Source organism: Micropterus dolomieu, linkage group LG04 (assembly GCF_021292245.1).
Source record: "Micropterus dolomieu isolate WLL.071019.BEF.003 ecotype Adirondacks linkage group LG04, ASM2129224v1, whole genome shotgun sequence".
NCBI classification, from domain to species: domain Eukaryota; kingdom Metazoa; phylum Chordata; class Actinopteri; order Centrarchiformes; family Centrarchidae; genus Micropterus; species Micropterus dolomieu.
Window position 1 is genome coordinate 3599995 of NC_060153.1, and position 8052 is coordinate 3608046.

Genomic DNA, 8052 nt, shown 5'->3' on the forward strand with positions numbered 1-8052 from the left:
GTTCATACAGTTGTGACTTACGCACATGTTTTTTTTTTCAAAATAAGGTCAAAGTGGGGAATCCAGAAAAGGAGGGACATCGCCTCTCTGTAGTATTGGAAGATAGTAGAAGGGGGTAGATGTAGTTGGCCAGTGGCAGGCTTGTGAAACTGGTATTGATCTTTTCATCTCAATCGGAAAGCGAATAATCATGTTTTCCAAAATGTCTGACTATTCCTTAAAAGTTTGTTTTTTATGCACAGCTGGCCACAGTAGGAATTTAACCTCTAACACGGTAACCTCTAACACACTGAGCTAAACTGCATAACAGCAGCAAAAAGCATTTTAATGTGTCCATTATAACAATTGAGAGTGATGCACTGAGACAAAATGCTTTACTCAATTGACTAAGTGTGAAAAGTAACAAGCCGGAGCAAAAAGGAGTAAAGACAATATGACACTGAATCCAAGGAGAAGAAGACAGAGCACTCTGAGCAGCCTCATGACTCATCATTTGTGCTTAGATCTCATTTGCAAAGCCCAACCAGATACCCCTCCTCCACATTTTAAATCGTATTTGTGTTGCCTCCTTGGTAGGGATGCGAACTAGCTGTAGTCGTTTGGAAGTCGATTTAATATTGAGATTTTGATTTTTGTCTGCATCCATAACGTCTCATGCAGAATGACGGTTGTTCTGCTGGACTCACTGTGCCCCCCACCCCCCTTCCTCTCCAGGCTCAGCCCCTCATGCCCGGTCACAATGGCACAGCCACAAACTTAACATCAAAACAAACAGTGACTGTGCCACAACTTCAAACAGATCACTGTAATTCAGGGGAAGTGGAGCAACAGCTTGGCACCGAGGTGGTTTTGTTTTTCTCGTGACATATTTTTGATTGTTTTAGAGGTAAACTTAGTCTCCAACATCCCACCTTAAGTAAGTACAAAATGAGAAATGTTACAGCAAGTCACCTCTCACCCAACCTCTGCAACTGCAATCATATGCAGAACTCATGTTTAGGTTGGCTTTAACTTGTTTTAATATATAAATATCTAGATTTATTTATGTGGTGATGCAGTACATGTCCTTCCCCTGAACCCTGACTATGACGTAGGTCTACTGCTGACTGACGCATATCCATGATCAAACAGATGTATCCACTTCTGGGTGAATATTTGGTGGAATGCTGGTCAAACAGGAACAAGTCTAAACAAATGTCTCGATTTTCACACACTTGCTGCGATAACATCAGCAAATCATATGAATTTGAAGCATAAGGGAAAAAATATATCCACTTCTGGGTGAATATTTGGTGGAATGCTGGTCAAACAGGAACAAGTCTAAACAAATGTCTCGATTTTCACACACTTGCTGCGATAACATCAGCAAATCATATGAATTTGAAGCATAAGGGAAAAAATATATCCACTTCTGGGTGAATATTTGGTGGAATGCTGGTCAAACAGGAACAAGTCTAAACAAATGTCTCGATTTTCACACACTTGCTGCGATAACATCAGCAAATCATATGAATTTGAAGCATAAGGGAAAAAATATATCCACTTCTGGGTGAATATTTGGTGGAATGCTGGTCAAACAGGAACAAGTCTAAACAAATGTCTCGATTTTCACACACTTGCTGCGATAACATCAGCAAATCATATGAATTTGAAGCATAAGGGAAAAAATATATCCACTTCTGGGTGAATATTTGGTGGAATGCTGGTCAAACAGGAACAAGTCTAAACAAATGTCTCGATTTTCACACACTTGCTGCGATAACATCAGCAAATCATATGAATTTGAAGCATAAGGGAAAAAATATATCCACTTCTGGGTGAATATTTGGTGGAATGCTGGTCAAACAGGAACAAGTCTAAACAAATGTCTCGATTTTCACACACTTGCTGCGATAACATCAGCAAATCATATGAATTTGAAGCATAAGGGAAAAAATATATCCACTTCTGGGTGAATATTTGGTGGAATGCTGGTCAAACAGGAACAAGTCTAAACAAATGTCTCGATTTTCACACACTTGCTGCGATAACATCAGCAAATCATATGAATTTGAAGCATAAGGGAAAAAATATATCAAGTTCACTGTAGACTTTTTCAAAGTCACAAGCAGCCCATCCAGCCGCAATGTTGCATTGCTACCTCTTGCATGTCAAAACATGACCACATCTTCAGTAGCTGCCTTCCTGCCCCATTTAAACTTCCTTCAGCTGAGGCATGAAGCCACATGCTAGTGAAACTTTCTTATTAGACAGTTAGTGAACACCAGTGATCAGTAAATGTCGTTAAAAACACAACAGCTAGTATTTTGAACCTTGGGCTTTACTTTCTGTGTGTTTAAAAGTAAGGTTTGGCCCATGCAGGTGTTAATCATATCTATCATCAACTTATCATACTGGCAGTGCAAGTGCCAGTCACTGCAATAAGCCCTAATTTTAAAGGTCAACAACCAGAAGAATAATTTGAGACTCAATCTCAGGCATCTTCATTCTCTAAGAGTGGGAAAACAAATTAAACAAAAGATGAGATAATCTGCTGAGTGAGGAACAAAAAGATGCTCTTGAAAGAGGACAAAGAGACATAAGGAGGTACAAAAAGAGACATCACAGAACAATATATGCTGAATTATGCAGAAATGACCTGACTGCTTTTTTTTGCCTCTTGACCTCCTTCTCAGCAGAGAAGACTGAGTTGCCTCTTGGAAAATAGATTAGATGGAGATTAGCAAATCTTGGATGTCATTTTTTCCTGCGCTTCCCATGGTCTCTTTGTCTCAAGTAAACCATTAGGAGGGCATGCCAGGCCACATAGGTTTGTGCCCCACCAATGTTATCAGGAATTAAATGTACATACACAAAGGGACTATCTTATGAATGAATCCAAATGGGTCATTGTGAGAAGCCTTAAATACCTTTCTTAAAGGTCCTTTTGATCCCAAGAGATTAAAAGTGATTTCTATATCTGTGTTTTTTAATCTGCGCTTCTTTCGCTGGTTTGACGTGGGCGGGGCTTAGTTGGAAAATGCATTCATGCATTCCTCTGCACCAATCAACATGTATGATAGTTGTGGGTTGTTTGCTTACGTTGCTGGCACTGTCAATCAAATCTGATCAAACCCCACACACACAGATGGGGAGTTAAACTCTAAAAAACTTAAAATAATGACTGTTTTGTCCCCCAAACTTTAGCTTTGATATTTGCTTATTAACTCATGAATATTCAATATTATAGAGAATTAATTACAAGAATTACATGAACAAGAATTGCTATGGCTACGCTTTTAGAAGTAGTAGCCGGTAGCTCCTTCAAACTTTGCTACATTTTAAAAAAAAATCTGTTTTTTCCAGCTTTATTGCCAAAACATGCGTTACCTCTGACATAAATACAATCATTGGAAGATGACAACGGGTTTTTGGAAGACCACGAGTCCTGGTGGACCACAATCCACCCGGCCCAAACAACCAGACCAGGTACTGCGGCGGGTGCCGTGATCGCTCAGAGGAGAGTAAAGAGAGCCACGAGAGGAGCCATGCTGGCCCCAGCTTGAACTTAATTATGGATAAAATGGGACTCCTATTGACCAGACAACAGAATTCAGAGACTGTTGTGCCACATCGTTAAGCCCTGGATATACTAGCTTTTTAAAAATGCATAGGCGTAGACAGGCATCGGCAACGCAAACGGCATTGTTCACATACTTGCCTGTGTACTTTGCGTGTACCTGGAGGATTAAACCTGAATCCACTAGGGGGCAGACCAGGACCAGATCATCCCTCACCAACACTTTATCTTTATTGACAACCTCCGAATTTGCACATCGTAAACAAACCAAACATAGCGACACTCGAGCCGGTTGTGATTTTAATGAGACATCATAACGATCTCGGTAGTTGCGGACTAGATCCAGGAGTTTTGCTGTAAACATCCGGCCATAAATCTCCTTTTTTTAAAGTCTGCTACTGACCTTTTTCTTCTTTTGCGTTTAGCGACGGTTAGCAAACCAACATACTGCCATCACCTGGGAGTTAAGAAACATGAACAAAAAAACACATCAATATTAAACATTCAAAATCTTGTCTCAGCATCAGGTCAAAATAACTGCCTAGTTGAGATTATGTGTCAAAACAATAGTGGAGAAATGCAGCGGGAATGTGCTACAAGGAACAATATGATCTCATAAAGTATCAAATGTCTGCTAATGCAGGGTCCTTGGCTCAGCTTTGTTTTAGTAAAAAGAGAGCAAGTCAAAGTTTCAACTTGGCAGCAGAATCGGTTGTTTTGACAAATACATCAGAGAGTGGGAGTAGGCTCATGAGGATGTATAGTATCATTTGACACCACAGAACCCTAACAGGAGGTTACTGATTTTTTATTAAAAAAGAAAATATGGCAAAACTTTTTAGCCAACCTCCTAAATTGATTAGATTATTCTAAATTATAAGCATGTGGTAGGTCAATATTAACATAAACTTATTCAGGAAATTAAGATAATACCTTAATAAGTATGGCCAGAATGCTGTTACCCATTTGAACTCCTTTCCCTCAACAGTATTTCTACTGTACTATAGGTTTGTGAAAGTGCTCAGGTTTTGTGTTTTCACTGTGACCTCTGTACAAAATACTAAGAATAGTTTGAACACCTGCGAAAGAGCCGGTCAGCCACCTTGATCAAGACCTTGAATCAGTTGCTCTGTCAGGGTCCACGAACCAAGGTCGCCAACATGGACCACTGGTCGCTACCACTTGTGGCGCTGAAGCTAGGGATTGCTTGCTAACGCGAACCACTGCTATGGGTACGGACCACTTGAGTGGTGATTGCGGTCCTCGGATGGTTGCTAAGTGTGTCTGTCTGCTGTTTGGCACTGTATCCAGGACTTATTAACATTTTACTTGACAGCAGCCAGCGAGTTTAAAAACAACTTTATTAACAACACGGTATTATACAAATACACTACAATACACAAATAAGTGAGTATAGACTAAATGGCATTAAATGACATGCGAAACACAAAAAGAGATGCAAGGCCTGGCGGAGATCTGCACTCTAGTACACTCTTCTAGTTGACATTAATAGTGTTCATAGATGTTTTATTGATACAATTGCATCATAACACTGATGGTAAGGTATAAAGATTCTTTGTTCTGTCTAAACAAGCCACTTACATCTGTTACTTCCCGTCTGCATTTCTTCTTATTGTTTGTCTTATTCTTGTAAGCACATTTCTGTCTGGTTTCTTCCACTGAAGGTTATTTTAATCAAACCCATGTGATACCCTGGAATTCCAGGGATCTGATTGCTGAAGGGCCAGTTGGATCTGACATCCTGAACTCAATGCACAGGTTACGATGTTGATGTAGCTCACTTTAAAGGGAGCCACCTACCTGACAGCTTAAACAAGCAGTTACCTCACTAATCCACTGGGAAGCACATATCAGGTAAAACACAAGTTGGTTTGATAATAATTTACTACTACTTTACAGTAGAGAAGGTGAAGATCAACATTTGCATTAATAAATATGCATGTTAATTCTTCCATAGATTTTGTCACCACAGCATGTGTAATTAACAAGATGAAAGCCAATCTCAAAAGTTTATATTGGATCTCGTCCAATTATAGCTGAGCTGCTTTGTTTATCTTTTTCACGGATGGTCACTTTCTTTGAGCTACATAGCTGAGCAGCTTCCCTTTCGAGGGCACAGTGTGTTCCAGCGTTTCCATGGGTTTGTCTATGTTGGTGTGTATATGTGTGTGTGTGTGTGTGTGTGTGTGTTTGTTTGTGTTTGTATGCTCTTTGTGCCAGCACTGAATGTACAGTAAACTGAACATGACCCCTCAGCTACAGTGTGCTGGCTGAAGAAACCTGTCAATCAATTAGGGCATGTGGGATTAGTGACTTGGTTTCTGCTGATATACTGTATTCTGCAGACAATATAAATCACGGCAATGGAGGATTATTATTATTGGAGAATACAAAATACAGTATTATTCTGGGAAAAGAGGAATTGGAGTTTCAAGTAAAGGGGATATCTAAAGTCACTCCATAACTGGAAGCCAGTTATCTTAGAACAAAACAAATCCGCAACATCAGGGTGTTGGGACCTGTTAGGGACAGGTTTGGTTATTAGCACAATATTGAGGATACATTGAAAATATTAATACAATTATTAAATTATTAATACATATTCATTAATATGGGGCTCCACCCTGGAAACAGGGACCAATAACCAGTCTTCAAAAGGGCTTGCTTGCCTAAATAGGATTTATTTTACTTTTTATTTTACTAAGTAAAACAAGCATAGAATTTTCAGCAAACATATGCATATGTGTAAGTGTGTGTATGTGTGGGCATGTGTATATGTGTCTGTGTAATAATATAGGGGAGGAGTGAGGGAAGTAGAGGGCATGACCATGTGGGTGGCGGATAGGCTCGCAAAGCTTAAGAAAGGGGTTGGGACCCCAAAATGGCAGAGACCATCTTACTACCCTCACCAAAATGGTGTGGATCTTAGACCACAGTAGTACATTGTGTCTGTAGACAGGTGTTTGTGTAGTGTGAGCGTGTATATGTGGAGGTTAGTATGGGAAAGGATAAAGGAAATCAGGAAGAGGGGCACATAAAACAAGGTCCAAGATCCTGGTTAAGCACAATGTAAGTAACACTCACGCATTCAATCTGCGGGTACAGCACTTAGTCTTGATAGGGTGTTGTCATTGTCTCTATGTGCAGAAGCAGGAGTTAACACAAACAAAAACACAAATCCTAACTACTGTGGTGAAACACAATAACTGCCACTTATCACACAGGAAACCAACAGTGAACTTTCATTCAGCAGTTGGGTTCTTGGACTTCAGTTCTGACAGAGTACAGTGATTGGCCTTTCCCACAGTGTCAGGAGTTCAACGAAGTAAAGGCCCAGTGGCGTGGCACCGATAAAATTTAAAGTTGCTAAACACGGAAACACACAGCAACGAGAAGGACACAGCAGTCCATATATCCCATAAAATCACAACAAAAAAAGCTTCAAGTTACAACAACGCAATTATAATATCTAGTCTCTGCACAGACACATAAAAGGGCTCTTGCTTGAAACGCTTCTTGATAGCGTGAACAGCGGAGTCAACTTAAATGGATTGAGAAGTCGAGACTTCAGTAGTTATCCTCTTCTTGATTTTGCAGATGCTAGCAAATGACGGACATGCGTGCTCCCCCCTTTATGGGTTCAGTGGTGTCATGGTTGCCCTACGAGGGGTTTGCTGTGCCACTGCAAGGCTTGGCTCGCCGACTCATTGCTGACGCATTGTTGACGCAAGGAGTCGGCTGACTCGACATCTAAATCTAAATCAAGCCAATGAGAGCAGCTATTTGTTCACTACTAAACTTACAATAATACTCACCTCCAACTCTCTCTGTAGCACAGACAATCCCTGCTACCTGCGTGTGCTAATCCATTCTTTCAGCTATATTCTACTTTAGAATTTTTATCGTTATAATAAGAAACAACTCCCATTTTGTGTGTAATTTCGCCTCATTTCCCATGTCACTTTTCATGTGTGTTGTCTTGACAAAATGTGGTTTAGTGTGTCACCCCATGTCGCTGATCTGTCACATAATGTGAACACCACAAAGACTCCTGTTACAAGATAGCAAGTTGTGTAGTCTGAACAGTATTGAGATCTGCCAATGCTGAAAGTCATGCACTCTGTAGGAGTCTTTAACGGACCAAGAGTTTTGGCACTGTTTCCTTTGTTACAGGCTTTGTTTTACATGCAGGCTGTCTTTATGTATGCCGCTCCCTTTGTTCTCGTTATGTGAGATTCTAACAAGGGTTTTGGGCCCTTTCATAAGCACTGCAACACATAATTTACTTGTGTTACTTTATTATTGAGGTGCAAATGACAAGTCTTCGAATCCCCGCTGAATCTTGAACAATCTGACAATCTTGACTGAGAATTACTTTCCAACATATGCCTGTTGGGTCAGAATAAAAAAACTAAAGCAGATTTTTTTTGACTCTTGAACAAGCAGACTTTGAATGGTAGAGACTTTTATAT